Source organism: Caretta caretta, chromosome 2, assembly GCF_965140235.1.
Source record: "Caretta caretta isolate rCarCar2 chromosome 2, rCarCar1.hap1, whole genome shotgun sequence".
NCBI classification, from domain to species: domain Eukaryota; kingdom Metazoa; phylum Chordata; order Testudines; family Cheloniidae; genus Caretta; species Caretta caretta.
Window position 1 is genome coordinate 258205474 of NC_134207.1, and position 17564 is coordinate 258223037.

A 17564-nucleotide genomic window follows, 5' to 3' on the forward strand; every position below is an offset into this window, starting at 1 on the left:
GGTGGACTAGAAGCTGGATATGAGTCAGCAGTGTGCCCTCGTTGCCAAGACGACTAAACGGCATTTTGGGCTGAATAAGTAGGGGCATTGCCAGCAGATCGAGGGAAGTGATCATTCCCCTCTGTTCAACATTGGTGAGGCCTCATCTGGAGTATTGTGTCCAGTTTTGGACCCCACACTACAAGGAGGATGTGGAAAAATTGGAGAGTGTCCAGCAGAGGGCAACAAAAATTATTAGGGACTGGAACACAAGACTTATGAGGAGAGCCTAAGGGAACTGGGATTGTTTAGTTTGCAGAAGAGAAGAATGAGGGGGGATTTGATAGCTGCTTTCAACTACCTGAAGGGGGGTTCCAAAGAGGATGGATCTAGACTGTTCTCAGTTGTAGCAGACGACAGAACGAGGAGTAATGGTCTCAAATTGCAGTGGGGGAGGTTTAGGTTGGATGTTAGGAAAAACTTTTTCCCTAGGAGGGTGGTGAAGCACTAGAATGGGTTGTCTAGGGAGGTGGTGGAATCTCCATCCTTAGAGGTTTTCAAGGTCAGGCTTGACAAAGCCCTGGCTGGGATGATTTAGCTGGGGATTGGTCCTGCTTTGAGCAGGGGGTTGGATTAGATGACCTCCTGAGGTCCCTTCTAACCCTGGTATTCTATAAGTCTATGATTTATTAGCCCAATTAGAATCCGGTTCCCCCATAGATGTCCTGGATCTGCAGAATGAACAGGAGGGAAAACTTATTTTTGGCACTGAAGTCAGCAAATACAACTTGAGACACACACAGGGAGTCAATCCATGGGTAAGAAGGCATCAGTTGTACACAGTCACTTGTCAGACTACAACCACACTTTACAGAATCCCCAAGGTTTCCAGCGCAACTTCAGCCAACGGCCAAGATCAACATTTATTAGGTGATCAACTGCAGCCACTCCCCGGGATGAGAGCTTGAGATAAGTTACACTGTAATACGCTCTAGGAGCCAGATAGAGAGGTGCAGTGAATCATCCACGGAAAGTCAGCAGAGTTCTGTCAGCCACTGACTTCACTGGATTTACACTAGCGTCAAATTTAGCTCGTGACGCTTCAGAGGGAGATTTTCAAAGGTACAAATAAGAATTATCCCTCAATTCCAATGAACTTTCAATGGGAGCTGGGTGCAAAACTGTCCTGTGTGTCTTCGAAAATCTTTCCTATTATGTTCTTTTTTCTTATTTTTATGATTATTTATTATTATAGTAGCACCTAGGAGCCCTAGTCATGGACTAGGTGATGTACAAACACAGAACAAAGTGACAGTCCCTGCCCCACAGACCATACAATCTAAGTACAAGACAAGAGAAAACAAACAGTGGAGCACAAGGAAACAGTGAGACAATACTGTGTAAACAGACCAGACAGAAACAGGGTGGGAAACAGAGTAGAATATACAAGCAGAGAGATCAATGTGCTGGTGGCTAATTGCACATTAGTGTCACAATTTGGGGGGGGGGGGGTGAGGGTTACTTAGGAGGTGATTTGCTCCATGAAAAGAAAAGGGAAGGGAATGGGGAGATGGGACCATGCAGGGGTGGAGAGGCATAAGAATGGCCAAAATGGGTCAAGACCAAATGGTCGATCTAGCCCAGTATCCTGTCTTCCGACAGTGGCCAATGCCAGGTGCCCCTGAGGGAATGAACAGACCAGGCACTCATCAAGTGATCCATCCCCTGTCGTCCACTCCCAGCTTCTGGCAAACAGAGGCAGATGTGGAGTAAAGGTGAGGTGAAGAGACTGAGGAGGGATGGGGAGAGTCGAAGCAAACAGCCAGTCAGCACAGAGCAGCGTCAGTCAGAGAACAGTCGTACCGTTTTGGCTAGAATATCCAGAAGTCAGAAGTCCCCTGCTTGGGTCCTAGGGCACCTGGAGCGAGGGGGTCTGCAGAGTTCTGGGTCCAGAGAGCTGCTGTGGGAGGTGGTAGCCCCTTTTAGTTTAGTTAACTAGCACGGGGTATTCAGATTTTCTAATCTACCTACCCAGATGCCAGCAGGCTATTGTCGCTACTCAAATCTCGGGCTCTGCCACAAACCCCAAGCATTGGCGAAGGAAGCATGAATCGCACCAGCCTGTTTCAGTCCCTTTGAAAAGCACTAGAACGGAACTATGGCATCAGCGAGTTCAAAAGAAATTTGTAACCGGTTTCCTTGCATTTTGTACAGTGCTGAGCACACTGCCGGCACTTCCAGAACAACAACAAGGGAAGGCAGTGAGATCACAGGCAACAGGAAAGAAAAGAAGAGGAAGAAACAAGGAGGGTGGGAGGAAAAGAAAAACACTGCCAGCCCTTTATAACTCCTCCTCGGCCTGCAAGAGGGAAACGTCTCCTTGACAGGCACACCATGTTGTTCCATGGAGCTTGCCTGTGAGACCGGGGGGATTTTAAAGAACCAGGAATGTAAAAAGAGAAGAAAGTAACACTAAGAAAATCCAGAAATTGGTCAGGAATGGAGCCATGTGGGCGGCATCTCCGGAGAAGGTGGCTCAGGCATTGAAATCAAGTGTTAGGAGCCAACAGAGCGGGCCCTAGTCAGCTGAGCTATAGAAGGAAGGAAAATGGAGTACAAAGGAACGTGTCTGGGACTCGACTGCTCCAGGCACCAGGTAGGTTGAGCTGCACTCCAGGGACTTGCCGTGTACCTTTTGGGATGCTGGTGATGATAAGACACACGGCTCAGCCCAGGAGCAGAAAGAAGCCCTGGCATTTGTTCCTCCCAAACCACTGCAGCAGGAAGATACAGCTGAAGCGAGCTGGTATTTCAACAGCTCCGAACACAAGCTGCATCCGGTAAATGTCCAAGCCAAAACTCCCCACGTTAAGGCTCAGGCCATAGTACACCAGGCTGTTCACAAACCTGAATGCAAAGCAGAGCAGAGTGTATACATCTCCAGGAGTGTGGTTAGCTTTAGGTGACCCCTGTTTCCATGGGGAGGAGAAACATCCACTACTTATGCGACAGAGTAAGTACTCCATGAAAGCCAAGCCATGGAGTGCTGGAAGACCCAGTGAGAGAGGTAACATCAAAATGGCTGCTACTGAGCCTGTATCACTGTAAGCAAATCCTCCAGCAGCTGTGAGAATATGCCTGGGAAAGGTTCAAACAGCAATTTGTGCTGTATATGAAAGCCACAGGGGCAAATAAACTGGAGAATGAGCAAAAGGTTGCCCTGCTCTTAACAGTAGCAGGCACAGAAGCCCTAGGCGTATACAATGCATTCCAGGTGGGAAAAGAGAGGAAAGCTTTGCAGAAATAAAGCAAATGTTGGAGCATCATTGTGTCATTAGAAAAAAATGTTACTTGTGAAAGATACGTGTTCAGGATGAGAACATAGAATGAAGGGAAACAATAGAGAAGTTTGTTACAGACTTACAATGAAACAGGTCTGCCAATATGGCATATTAAAAGATTCTCTCATTAAAGGCCAGAGTGTCCTGGGGTATACCAATAAACAAGTCCACTAAGGAAGATGAATCTGACACGAGAAAGGGCAATATTTGTATGGCAAAGAGCAGAACAAATACAAATTAAAACCCTAGAGAAAGTCACAAAGCATATGACCCAGTAGCAGAGCTAAGCCAGCAAGGGAAAGGTTCACAGAAATTAAAATGGAAAACAGGAAACAATGCCAACGATGTGGCAACCAGCATGACCATAGGAAATACCCAGCATTTGGGCAAATGTGTGGAAACTGTAAAAAAAAAAAAAAAACCATTACGCTAAAGTGTGCAGAGAAGCAGGAAAGTGCATGTATTGAATGCAGAATGGGACACCTCATATGAAGAGGAAGATCTGCCCTTATGCACAGTAATGGAGGAGGCTGCAGACTCAAAAGGGTGACTACTTAAAATGTACACAAATGGCACACGTGACATACAAGACAGGCACTGGGGCAAAAGTGAATGTAACAGAAACTGAACAGTGAGATGTAAGGAGAACATAAAAGTGGAAAATTCATAAGTGTTGTGGAAAGACTATAATGGAGGAACTATTCCAGTGTCGGGACAGTGCACACTGACACTCAAATACAAAGGGAAAACAATAAAATAAGAGTTGTGTGGTGGTACACAGAGAAGCAACCAGTCTTGGGTCTATATACATGTGAGGTGCTTGGTCTCATCAAAGGAATATATACCACAGAGAGCCAAAGACAACACAGAACCAGGTATGAAAGTTTTAAGAGCATCATATAAAGATGTATTTACAGGAAATGGATCCCTCCCAGTAATATACAAGATGGGGTTAAGAGAAGATGTAGAAGCTGTTGAACATGCTACAAGAAAAGTTCCACAAGCTTTAAGAAAGAGGCTAGAAGAAGAGCTGGGAAACTGGAAAGTACATGGTATAATCTGGAGAATGGAAGAACCAATAAACTGGGTTCTCTCCTTTATAATCATAGGAAAAAATGGAGGGGCACAGTGGCTATGCATGTGGAGGGGCACAGTGGCTATGCATGGCTATGCAAGGAGCTGAACAAAAAAAATAAAGAGACCACCTTTCCTTTTGCCCAAAAGAAGTGAAATATCATCTCAGGTGGCCAGAGCCAAAGTCTTCAGCAAAGATGCACCAGCAGGATTTTGGCTGATCCGCTTGGACACAGACAGCTCCAAGATCAGCACTTTCAACACACCAGTTGGCAGACGCTGCTTCCTAAAACTGTCTTTTGGAATATGTTCAGCTGCAGAAGTACTTCACTGTACAATGAGCTGGATGGTCTAGAGATGTCCATGTGTACGTAGAGGACATCATCATTTGGGGAAGCACTGCCATTGAACATCAGGAACCACCGAGAAGAGTACTGGAAATTGCAAGAGCTAATAATCTTAAACCAAATAAAGCCAAATGTCAATGTTAAACAATGGACATAGTGTACTTGATAGAGAGACTAATCTTGTCTGATGAATCATCGAGTTAGGCAATGCTGAACATGCCAAGACCTCAAGATAAAAAAGGGAATGCAAAAACTGCTGGATATGTTGAATTATGTCAGCAAGTTCATACCTAATTATGGAGCTCACCTAAGACATCTCCTCTACAATGTCACTGAATGGTCATAGATGCCTGAGCATGAAAGAGCATCCAATGATGTAAAGCACATCCTGATACCAACTAAAATGCTGCCATTTTTTGACATATTGAAAAACATCAAACTCTCCATAGAAGCTGAGAAAGGAGGGCTGGGTCCAGGACAATTACAGGGTCACAGAACTGGTTAGTTGCTAGTCTGCTATGCATCAAGGGCTATGACAACTGCAGAGAAGTAGTACGCACAAACTGAAAAAGACACCAGCTCTGGAGTGCGGAGGTACAAGATTTCATGACTTTCTTTTTGGGCGTAGCTTCAAAGCAGACACTGATGACAAACTACTGATTGCAGTACACAAAAAGGGACTTGGAGAAGTACCATCAAGGATACAGCGAAAGTACAGAAGGAAGTATGGTGTGATCCTTGAGTTCCAACCTGGATGCCACTTAGCAATGGCAGACACATCCTCAAGAGAGTATGCTCCATCTGTCAGTACACAGCCTGATGATCTAGAACAAACAGTAAACATACCTGTGAACGTGATAAAAGTATCACATCTGTATCCCCAGGCATTTGAGATGACTGGGAGACAGACACAGCTAAAGATGAAACAATCTAAGCAGTGATACTAGCTATAAGCCTAGTCTCACTATAAAATGAGCTTTCAGTGATCTCAGGAGTGCTCTTGAAGGGTACACAAATGGTGGTTCCCTCAGTAATGAGAAGGAAAATGTTTGCATGAATGCACGAAGGACACCTTGGGAAGACCAAATCAAAAAGGAGAGCTAGAGAGATTGGTGTCGCTATTTTTCTCTGGCCAGAATACAAAGAAATAGTGAGCAAATGTGGAATATGTCAGACATACAGATATTCCCAGCAGCAAGAATCAATGATATTGCATAAACAACTCACAGTGCCATGGGACAAAGTCAGAATTCACATGTTCAGCCTGAGAAGACAGGATCACTTGCAAATCATGGAAATTGATCAATTTCCCAGAAGCAGTCGCACTCAAAGATACCACACAGCTGCAACAATTGTCAGGAATATTAAACCTGTATTTGCACATCATGGAATTCCAACAATAGTAAACAGAATACAGCCCTGTATTTACAGCCTATACAATACTGTAATCATCTTTCTACCAAGTATGTCTTATAAGGTATCATTTGAAAACTCACAATTTGCTGGTCAGTATTGTCCTGATAAAATATGTGTGGTAATATTGTATGTGAAGTTATAAGATTTCCCTGTATGACATTAAGGGTGCATGTTCAAAACTCACATAACAACAAACTGGTCAAACAGTTCTGTCTTGAACAAAGGAGTGTCTGTTTGCCTTAATTTGTATTTAAGTATTGAACAGAGTCATCAAGCGGAAAGGGAAAACAAAGGAAGCTCAAACAGGTGGAAAAAAACAGCAGAGAACATCCTTCCACACAGATGTCTCCTAGTTCCCAGCTGGAAATGTTTTTCGAAAGGGGGACAAACTATAAAAAGCAGGGGCAAACACCCCAAGAGAAACTTCTCTCTCTGACCCTGCCCATCACATTCGCTGCACCTGAGAAGATAAAAGGAAACAGCCATTGTACTCTGGGGAAAGGGTTCTGACCTGAAGAGTTTGGTCAGTAATCTCGCTGGAAGCATGTGGTGAGGAATTTTGCTTTAATCTAATATAGTTTGTTAAGTTAGGCACTAGTAAGCATTTTGTCTTTATTTTACTTGTAACTATTTCTGACTTTTATGTCTCATTACTTGCACTCACTTAAAAGCCACCTCTCTCTTTGTAGTTAATAAACTTGTTTTATTGTTCCATATAATCCAGTGTGTTTAAATTAAAGTGTCTGGGTAACGTCACTTATGATAAGCTGTTGCATATTATTTCCTTAAAGGAATAACTAACTTAATATTTCTGGACTGTCTGGGAGAGGGCTGGACAATGCAGGACATACATTTATGGGGTGATAGTCGAGGACACGGAGTGTGATGGGGTCTGGTATGGTAAAAGTCAGGGTGTGACTGGAAGGCAACAGGTACACAAACACATCTGGGAGTGGCCTGAATGCTGGTGGCTGATTGTGAGCAGTCCAGACTGGAGGCTAGAACAGCAAGGCATTGCAAGGCACCCCAGGTTACAGAGCAGGGGTAACAGCCCTGCACTGGTCTGGATTGTATCCCAGCATGTCACAATTTGCACATCATGGAATTCCAAGAACTCTGGATTTCCTGGACTTTGCTAAAATGTACACTTTTCATCGTGAGACACCAAGTCCCAGATATCCTCCTTGCCAAATGATTAGCTGAATATGGAGTATGTATAGTGAAGAACTTGCTAAAAAATAAAATAATGGATGCAAGAAATGATCCAGATTTAGCACAATTTGGCTATAGAGCTACAATCTGGAAAGTCACCTGCTGAACTCCTCTACAACAGACGTATAAATACTCAATTACTAAATATGGGACAAAACCAAAGGATGACAAAGGTGTCAGTGATAGCAAGGAACAGACTGGGAAAAAGTTTAAGTACACAAAATATTATAACAATGGAAAAAGATATCTTCCACAGTTCCAAAATAAAGATATCTTCCACAGTTCCAAAAGGGAATTTTGCAAAAGACGGTTACTTACCTTCTCGTAAGTGTTGTTCTTCGAGATGTGTTGTTCACGTCCATCACACATCAGGTGTGCGCGTGCTGCGTGCACAAGCATCAGAAACTTTTTCCCTTAGCGGCTCCCGTTGGGCCGGCAGGGCCCCCCGACTAGCACCACTGCACCGTGCATATATACCCCTGCCGCCCGGCCCCCTCCAGTTCTTTCTTGCAGGTGACTCCGACAGAGGGGTAGGAGGGTAGGTGGTGAAAAGGACGTGAACAACACATCTCGAAGAACAACACTTACGAGAAGGTAAGTAACCTTTTTTTCTTCAAGTGCTTGTTCACGTCTATTCCACATTAGGTGAATCACAAGCTTACCTCTGGAAGAGGGTAGGAGTCACGGAACAACTGACTGGAAGACCGCTCTGCCAACCGCCGCATCCTCTCTGGCCTGCTGGTTGACTGCGTAGTGGGTCATGGAGGTGTGCACCAAGGACCAGGTGGCTGCTCTGCAGATCTCCTGGATCAGGACCTGTGCCAGGAAAGCAGTGGAAGTCGCTTGCACCCTAGTTGAGTGGGCCGTGACTGCCGGGGCCGGAACACCTGCTAGCTCATAGCACGCCTGGATGCAGCTTGTTATCCAAGACGAGATCCGCTGCGCCGACACCGGGAGGCCTTTCATCCTCTCGGCTACGGCCACAAACAGCTGCGCTGATTCATGAAAGGGTTTGGTGTGCTCCAAATAGAATGCCAGCGCTCGACACGCATCTAGGGTGTGTAGGCTGCGGTGACTCGGGTCCATATGGGGTTTTGGAAAAAACACCAGCAGACAAATGTCCTGGCCCAAATGGAATTAAGAGACCACCTTAGAGAGGAACTTGGGGTGTGGTCGGAGCTGCACCTTATCCCTGTGAAACACTGTATACGGTGGCTCAGAGGAGAGAGCCCTCAGCTCGGACATCCTTCTGGCCGAAGTAATGGCCACCAGAAATGCCACCTTCCAGGAAAGGTGGAGAAGGGAGCAGGTAGCAAGGGGCTCGAACCGGGGGTCCCATGAGTTTAGAGAGGACCAAGTTAAGGTTCCAAGGAGGGAGTGGGGGGTGTGAGTATGGAAACATCCTCTCCAATCCTTTAGGGAACCATCCCACCATTGGGTGGGGAAACACCGAGCCCCCCCAAAAACCCCGGATGGAATGGGGAGATGGCTGTCAGGTGCACTCTAAGTGAGGATGGGGCCAGCCCCTGCTGCTTGAGGTGCAGGAGGTACTCGAGGATGGCTTGCACCAGGGCCTGGCCCGGCTGCACCTGTCGAGGCTCACACCAACAGGAGAACCTTTTCCACTTGGCCATGTAGGTAGCCCTGGTAGAGGGTTTCCTACTGCCAAGTAGAACCTGCTGCACAGGAAGGGAGCACTGGCTCTCCAAGGCATTTAGCCACAGAGCTTCCACGCTGTCAGGTGTAGTGATTGCAGGTCAGGGTGGAGAAGCTGCCCACCATCCTGCGTGATGAGGTCCCGGTGTAGGGGCAGGACTACCGGGGCCTCCACCGACATCTCTAGGAGTGTTGCGTATCAGTGCCGGGGGGGCCACGCCGGGGCGATGAGGACCACTGCCACCCTGTCCCTGCATACCTTGAGCAGGACCTTGTGCACCAAGGGGAGCGGGGGAAACGCATACATCAAGCCCCCTCTCCACGGGATCGCAAATGCATCCGCAAGTGAGCCCGGGCTGCGGCCCTGGAACGAGCAGAACCGCGGGCACTGGGTGTTGTCCCTGGTGGCAAACAGGTCTACCCGGGGAAAACCCCACCTACAGAAGAGCAAAAGCAAGATATCCGCTCTGAGCGTCCACTCATGCATGCGATACGACCTGCGGAGGTAGTCCACCAGCTCATTTCGCACCCCCGGGAGATATGATGCCTCGAGAAGAATGGCGTGGGCTATGCAAAGGTCCCAGAGGAGGAGAGCCTCGTGACAGAGCGGCAAGGAACAGGCTCCACCCTGCTTGTTTATATAAAACATGGCAGTAGTGTAGTCTGTCAGAACTTTCACGCTGTGACCACTCAGAGTGGCATGAAAGGTCTGGCAGGCGAGACGAACCGCCCTGAGCTCCTTCACATCGATATGGAGCGACCGCTCTGCTCCGGACCACAAGCCCTGAGTCCCCCCAGGTGGGCCCCCCAACCGAGATCGGACGCGTCCATCACCAGCGTCAGGTCTGGTTGTGGGGCAACAAAGAGGGTGCCTTCGCAAACCACAGCTTGGGACTGCCACCACCACAGGGAGTCCAGCACGTCCCTTGGGGCTGTCACTACCAAGTCCAGGGGGTCCCTGCCTGGGCGGTACACCCAAGTGAGCCACGCCTGCACTGCCCTGAGTCTCAGTCAGGCATGCCCGACCACGTGTGTGCATGCTGCCATGTGGCCCCGCAGCCACAGGCAGCACCTGGCCATTGTCGTTGGAAACTGGCACAGGGAGGCCACCGCTTGCTGGATAGCCAGGAATCGGGATATTGGAAGGCTTGCCCTGGCCTGCACCGCGTCCAGGACCTCCCCTATGAATTCCACTCTCTGCGTGGGCACGACATGGACTCGGGGATGTTGACCAGGAGCCCCAGCTCACAGAACTATCTCAGGGCCACCTCCACGTGGCCCCGCACTTCCGTTTTGGATCGACCTGCCAGGAGCCAGTCGTCGAGATATGGGTAAACCTGGACCCTCTGCCTCCGTAAGAAGGCTGCCGCCACCGCCATGCACTTTGTGAACACCCTTGGGGCCACGGCTAGACCGAAAGGGAGAAGCGCAAACTGGTAATGTTCTTGGTGAAGCGTAGGAACCGCCGACGTGCTGGGTGGATGGTGATATGAAAGTACGCGTCCTTCATGTTGAGGGCAGCATAGCAGCCTCCCAGATCCAGGGAAGGGATGATGGTGCCCAGAGAGACCATGTGGAACCAGGCCTCGACCAGGAACTTGTTGAGCCCGCGCAGGTCTAAAATGGGACAAAGGCCCCCTTTGGCCTTGGGGATGAGGAAGTACCGGGAGTAGAAACCTTTCCCTATTAAAAAACCACCTCCATGAAGGGAATAGCTTCTAGAGCTGGGAGCGCGGCTCCCTGTTGTGCACGGTCTACCCTGGCACTTTACAGCGCTGAAACTTGCGGAGCTCAGGGGGGTGTTTTTTCTCACCCATGAGCGAGAAAGTTGCAGCGCTGGAAAGTGTCAGTGTAGACAAGCCCTTACTCAAGATTTGTAAAGCACCTTGGGATCCCAGGAAGAATGCTGCTTCAGGGTAAAATAGTCAAGAGCATGGACTTCCATGTCCCAGAGGAACTCTTGAAAAGTTTATCCACAGCGTAGAAGCACAACAGAGTTTATTAGTATTAGAACAGTGTTTGTATTTCCATTAAAAAACATTCATTTTCCAAGAGTTTACAACATGGCCAGAGGGGCTGAATCTCTGGCACGGAGGACATTAGCTAGGGAGAAAGTTACTTTAAGTTTACAAATTAACAAAGGGAAAAAATTGTTTTGGTCATTGAGTCACTGGAAACTATTTTTACAGAAGCATAGTGGAAACAGCTGTTTTGAAACAAACTGGTTTAAACAGGAGGTTACTATAGCGGGGTAATTGGTTCCCAGAAATAACATTTGTCGTGAGAATGCTCTGTGCACACGTGGCGTCTGCACTGACCCAATAAGAACAGAGTTGCTGTCCTATACGCATGCTTCCTAACGCAACAGTGTAGTGAGCTTCCTAACGCAACAACCTGAGCAGTGAGACCGGTTTCAATACCGAGCACAGAGAGGACATTAGAAGACCAAGTGCAGTGTCACAGGGCCTGCTAAATAACTGATCAACTATTTTTTGCATTTATCCAACAGCTGGATGGGTTCTTAATTCTCATATAAATTAACAGATGCCTTCATGGCCTGCAGCATTAGGCCATTCAGTGACAGTCTTTGCTCTAAACAACTAAGCTACTTGGATTTGGTTTCTCTGCAAACTTTTGACTGGCAAGGGACTGCACAGTTAATACTTGTCTGGTCTAAAGAGAACATTGTTTGGGAGCCTCCTCTGTCCACATTCACCTCTCCTCGCTCCTGCTACTGGGGTCTTTGCTTTTTATACAAGAAAAACAACGTGGAGAAACCACCAGGGCAGGTAAGTCCCCAATAACCATGTTGATTAAATATACCCAAATGTGAGGCCTAGCTTCATGCACCCTGCTGTTCTGGTGGCTTCTAAAACAGAAGAGATTGTGCATTACTAGAGGGCTCAAACATTATTCAAAGGGTACTCCTCTTTCCTTTGTAATACAGCCCCATGTCCTTTATCCATTCAATGAATCTGATACTTCCTTCATCGGGGAATGCTTCTTTCTGAAGAAACCACTTCAGAATAGCCCTAAGGTTTCAAGTAAAGCTTGGACTAACTGGTCAAAGACCAACCTCTATTAAACAACTAATTTTTGCTGGCATCACTTGTGACTGCATTTCACGCCCTCTCCTTCAGGGGGAGAGACCCTGCTTATTCAATGCCTGTATAAATCATAGGTTTCAGAGTAGCAGCCGTGTTCATCTGTATTCGCAAAAAGAAAAGGAGTACTTGTGGCACCTTAGAGACTAACCAATTTAGTAGAGCATAAGCTTTCGTGAGCTACAGCTCACTTCATCGGATGCATAGAATGGAACATATAGTAAGAAGAGAGACTGTGTGTGTGTATATACACAGACACACACACACACAAGTTGGAAGCTTCCATACAAACTGTAAGAGGCTAATTAGTTAAGATGAGCTATTATCAGCAGAAGAAAAAAAAACGTTTGCAGTGATAATCAAGATGGCCCATTTAGACAGTTGACAAGAAGGTGTGAGGAGGATACTTAACACGGGGAAATAGATTCAATATGTGTAATGACCCAACTTCAGCCCCCAACTAAAACCTCTCCAGCGTATCAAAGATTTACAACCTATCCTGAAAAATGATCCCTCACTCTCACAGCTCTTGGGAGACAGACCAGTCCTCGCTTACAGACAGCCCCCCCAACCTGAAGCAAATACTCACCAGCAACCACACACCACACAACAAAAACACTAACCCAGGAACCAATCCCTGCAACAAAGCCCGATGCCAACTCTGTCCACATATTTATTCAAGTGACGCCATCATAGGGCCTAATCATATTAGCCACCCCATCAGGGGCTCGTTCACCTGCACATCTACGAGTGTGATACATGCCATCATGTGTCAGCAATGCCCCTCTGCCATGTACATTGGCCAAACTGGACAGTCTCTAAGCAAAAGAATAAATGGACACAAATCTGACATCAGAAATCATAACAGTCAAAAACCGGTATAACACTTCAACCTCTCTGGCCACTCAGTAAGATTTAAGGGTGGCAATTCTGCAACAGAAAAGCTTCAAAAACAGACTCCAACGAGAAACTGCTGAGCTTGAATTAATTTGCAAACTAGATACCATTAAAGTGGGTTTGAATAGAGACTGGGAGTGGCTGGGTCATTACACATATTGAATCTATTTCCCCATGTTAAGTATCCTCCTCACACCTTCTTGTCAACTGTCTAAATGGGCCATCTTGATGATCACTACAAACGTTTTTTTCTCCTGCTGATAATAGCGCATCTTAACTAATTAGCCTCTTACAGTTTGTATGGAAACTTCCAACTTCTCTGCATGTCTATATATCTATATCTTCTTACTATATGTTCCATTCTATGCATCTGATGAAGTGAGCTGTAGCCCACAAAAGCTTATGCTCAAATAAATTTGTTCGTCTCTAAGGTGCCACAAGTCCTCCTGTTCTTTTTGTATAAATCACCACACCGTTAGTCTAAATTAATGTATCTTACGGCTGGGAGATTCAGGAACGTAGACCCAGCTCTGTGGATAGCTTTTGCTCTTTGGCTCTTTCAGTACCTTATGATAGTTACATATTTGGTTCAGACCAGGACAGGAAGTCAATGAAAGTTATTGTAAGCAAACAGTAGAGATATGGTAAACTTATGACAAATGGTTCGTGTCTAGCAGGATACGGCCATTTTAAGGGAACTAGCTACCTGGAGCTCCATGGATGGTGTAATCAGGCCATTTGCCAAGACCCAGCAGGGGAAGAGAGGAAGGAGAAAGCGTGGTCTGCCCTGAAGGCGTACACAGGTTGCAGTTAGGTTCGGCCTGTGTGGGAAGCTGCAGTCCCACACCTTTCGATATCCCCGGGCGTTTGGAATGTCCAGAAGCCAGAACCACTGCAACCTCCAGGCAGGCTGAGCTGAGTGGGAGGATTGCTGTTAAACCTGTATGGCTACAGGGCCCTTTTCCTAGCTCACTTGTGCCACAAGTTACCCACCAAGCAGAATTCTACTCCTGGGGGAATTCTGCACCAAAAAATAAAAATTCTGTGCACAATGTTGTAAAATTTCTGCAAATTTTGTCAATAAATGTGGAGGCTCCAGCACGGCAGTGGGGAACACAGGCCACTGGCTGCATGGTGGTGGGAGATCACCCTGCACCACTTCCGCCTGGAACGTGGAGTCAGTAGGGAGGCTGCACCCATCTCTGACACAGCGCAAGGACTGGACCTGCCCCAGAAACACCCTGAGGCCCTGCCCCTCTGTGCCAAGCGCACCAGGTGTAAGCAGGCAGGCTCAGCCCAGCAGGATCCAAGTGTAGAGGGGCTTAACATGGGGGGATCCAGGTGTGGGGCAATCTGGGTGTGAGTGGCTCAGTGGGGATCCGGATCCACAGGGTCTCATTGGAGAGTTCCAGGTGAAAGTGGTTGGGGCTCAGCGGAGGGGACTGGGTGCAGAGGAGGCGGGGCTCATCAGGGTGGGGGTCCTGGTGCAGCTGGTTGGGGCTCAATAGGGTTGAGGTCTGGGGGGCTCATCAGGGTGGTCCAGGGGCAGGGGAGGTGGGACTCGTTGGGGTGGGGTGGGGTCGATGGGCCTGCTTAACAGGGGAGCCCCAGCTGCAGCCGAGGGAATGCGACATGCCAGGCTCCCACTCCCCACACCCCACCCCTGATTCCACTATCCCCTTTTCTTCCCCATCCCATGCCCCTTCCCCATGGCACCTTACCCCATCCCACCACCCTTCCTTCCCCACTGCTTCTTTCCCCCAGCCCCACTCGCCCTCCCCCACCATGGGCACTCACTGTTGTAGAGAAAACAGGATGGCTCCCAGGACACAGAAGGGGAACAAAACTGGCTCTAGGACCAAGGAAGTGGTGTCCAGCTGCAAAGTCAGTGGAGCGGAGTGGCACTCTTTCAGCCAGGCAGCTCTGCACTCGCAGAAATGCGGGGGGGGGGGGGGGGGCAGTGGCACTTGACCCCATGTGCCCCTCACCTCCATTTGGGGGCAATGCCAAATGCACCCCCCACCTCAGGCACCTTTGCTTCCCCATCACTTTCTGCAGAGAAGCAAAGCAATCTGCGGGGGAAAATGTTTTCTGAACGTGCAGTGGTGCGGAATTCCCCTAAGAATAAGACTTCCCAGGAGTTCTAACTGTAACCCTTCTGCCCGTCAGAGTTGGCAGCAACAAGGACCGGGTTCAATATCTAGAGGATCCATTCCAATAACACAATGCAAACCAGCTCGAGCCCCCACCCAGTGACCTGGGACAAATATATACTACCCCCACTGGGCGCCTCCAAGAGGCAATACTTCCTTGCAAGCACATAGTCTGAGTGTAGCAAAAAGCCTTTTAATAACAGAGAGAAACAATGTGGCATTATGTTGGGGAAACACCACCAACAGGATTCATAACACAACCCATGAGCTAAAAACCCACCCCAAGCAAATTGGGGCATGCCCTTTCCCTTTGGGTCTTGAGTCCAGCAACCCCAAATCACCCAAAGTCCCAAAAGTCCAATGACCCAAAAGTCTCTGTCCCTGGTCAGGGCAGCCCCAGAGTTCGAAAGTTTATCTGCAGAGCTTTACCTCCCAACCTGGGTGGAGATGGGGGCCGGGGGTAAGAGGCACCTTACATGATCTGAAGCTGACCGCCCCACAGCTCCATAGGGCTCCACTCCGCTCCACTCCACCAGCCGTCCCACGAACTGCTTCACTCAGCTCCACTCCGCTCTGCAGCCCACAAGCAGCTCCCGCTATCCCACGAACTGCTCCACCAGCCGGTACACAAACCGCTCCGCGTCCCACCAGCGGCTCCCACCGTCCTATGAACTGCTCCACCAGCCTGTCCACAAGGCACTCCAGCTGTCCTGCTAACTGCTCCACAATATATCTTCAGGCTCCCCCACTACTTAACACAACGCTCAGTGATTTCAGCTCTTAGTCAGTTCAGCTCTTTGGTGAATTCAGCTTATAGTAGGGGAGCCTCAGTGCACTATTAACCCAAAGTGAGCTCAGCAGCCTGTAACTAGACTTCTAATGAAATCAAAATTAGCTCTGATATTCCACAGTGGAGAAAGGAGGAAGTGCAATTAGCATGTAAGGCCCTCACCAAGGGGCCCATGCCACCAAGTATTAATACTTGTCCCCAGCCTCTCTCCATTCACAGAGTTTTGGAACCCATGACCCTTGCCTAGTGAGTGCTACTTAGTTTATGGCGAGTCCCTCCATCATAACAAAAGGCCAAGTACAGTTCCAAGCACAGTTCCCATAATCAGGGTAATAACAATTTATTCTTCCTGCCCCAATAACAGAGACACTGGGGATCCCACAGCAGCCAAAGTGACCATTTGGGCAGCTATGGCTTCATTCTAGGCGGGGTGGGTGTGCCTATGCAAATGAGATCGGCCCCTGAAGTTCTTTTCCACAACTTGCCACACCTCACCACCAGATGTCAGGGTGGAGCTCATCCTGACTCTGCGTACATAACCAACAGCTTTATCAGCCACCAGGACCCAGAGAGAAATAAGAAAAGCATGTCAACCAAAGACAAACAGCAGCTTAGGAATTAACACATATTGAAACAGAGGACGATCCAAGCAGGACAGCACACAGGATAACACAGCTACCAGCCCTGCAAAATTCCATTCACCACGTTAATGTTTTTTTTTTAACCGAGTAAAAATTAGTTTATTCATTACCCTGAAAGGTTTAGAAAACCTGACCTGAGGAAAGGTTAAAAAAACTGGGCATGTTTTGTCTGGAGAAATGAAGACTGAGGGGGACCTGAGAACAGTCTCTTCAGATGTGTAAAGGGCTGTTATAAAGAGGGCAGGGATCAGTCACAAGAGGTAATGGGACTAATCGGCAGCAAGGAAGTGTTAGAAAGTTTCCCTAATATCTAACCTAACTCTAAGGGTAGTTAAGCTCTGCAACAGGCTTCCAAGGGAAACTATGGAATCCCCACCATTGGAAGTTGTTTTTAAAAACAAGGTTGGACAAACACTTGTCAGGGATGGTCTGGGTTTATTTGGTCCTGCCTCAGCACAGGGGACTGGGTCTCAATGACCTCTCGAGGTCCCTTCTAGCCCTACATTGATTCTCATGGAGAGCAGGAGAGGGGATTTTTCCTGATAGTGATTGCCTACACTGAAGGATTATAATGTTGCATGTATCACAAAAAAGCAGTGTGCTTCAGTGGGCCTGGACTTGGGAGTCAGGAGGCCAGGGTCCTATTCCTAGCTCTGCTACTGGGCTGCTGGGTGACCCTGGGCATTTCCCCTCCCTCCACTGGTCCGACTTACCTATTGAGACTGCAAGCCTTGCGGAGGTAGGGATTGTCTAACGCACCTGGACAATGCTTGGCACAATGGGGCCTCAACACAAAATAATACAAGTACCACGCAACACCGCAGAAGCCAGATGTACAGCGATATTGAGTGAGAAAGCGGCCAGTAAGATGCCATCTTACAAGGCAGTATGGGAACTAGTTTGTTCTAGCCAGCTTCCACGGCACAGGGTTATGGTCTGATGAGACAAACATTA

The 17564-nt window shown here is 48.0% G+C and overlaps 1 pseudogene; it reads right to left on the reverse strand.

Annotated features, from left to right (window-relative positions):
* The window catches only part of LOC125633081 (solute carrier family 22 member 13-like), a 41424-nt pseudogene extending 31020 nt beyond the window's left edge, over positions 1-10404 (reverse strand).
* Positions 10405-17564: the final 7160 nt, after the last annotated feature.